Genomic DNA, 770 nt, shown 5'->3' on the forward strand with positions numbered 1-770 from the left:
GGGGGGGGGGGGGGGGGGGGGGGGGGGGGGGGGAGGAGCGGGGGGGAACGGGGGGGGGCCGCAGCGCGACCGGTGGACAAAGCCCACGGTCGGGTGAGGCGGACCGGAGTCGACGCCAGCGGGGAGGGGCGGGAGAAGCGCGCAGACACCCCTGGAAGTCGGGAAGGGTCGCCGGCCGAGGACGCCTCGTCCGGGCCCCCTGGGAGCGGGGCGGCGGGCACCGCGGCGCCTCCTCGCCCTGGTCTCGCTCTGTTTCGGCCCCGAAGCGGAGCGGCGGAGACGCAGCTGTGGACGCATCTGGATCCGTCGCCTAAGGCCCACAGCCCGAGGCGGCGGAGCACTGAAGGCTGCAGTTCCCGAGCAAGCCGCGCTGGACGCCGGCCGCCGCGCTTGGCTGGGCCCGGAGGCTCCGGCCTGGGGGCGCTGCGCTGCGCTCGGCGCGGAAGCTGTGCGCGTGGGGGAGAGACCCTGCCACCTCGGCTGCTCTTGGAGTAGGTGCGATTGGTCAAATTCGGAGCTGAGCCGAATGCAGGAGAAAGGGTGAACCTCCCTCAAATCACACAAAGCAGGGTGGGCTTCAGGTTCTCAAACACTCAACTCACGCAAGCCTCCACGTCTATAGTCACCTCCTCTCACCCGAATCCTTTTCAGGGGCCATCGAATTGCACAGCGGGACGATTCTTGGAAATGGATCAAGCTTGTCCCTTCGTTTAACAGCGATGGCCCAGGAAGGTTCTGTCGCACAATCACTGTCTTGGTGCGCACGTTCT

This window comes from Galeopterus variegatus, unplaced genomic scaffold, assembly GCF_000696425.1.
Source record: "Galeopterus variegatus unplaced genomic scaffold, G_variegatus-3.0.2 Scaffold10354, whole genome shotgun sequence".
NCBI classification, from domain to species: domain Eukaryota; kingdom Metazoa; phylum Chordata; class Mammalia; order Dermoptera; family Cynocephalidae; genus Galeopterus; species Galeopterus variegatus.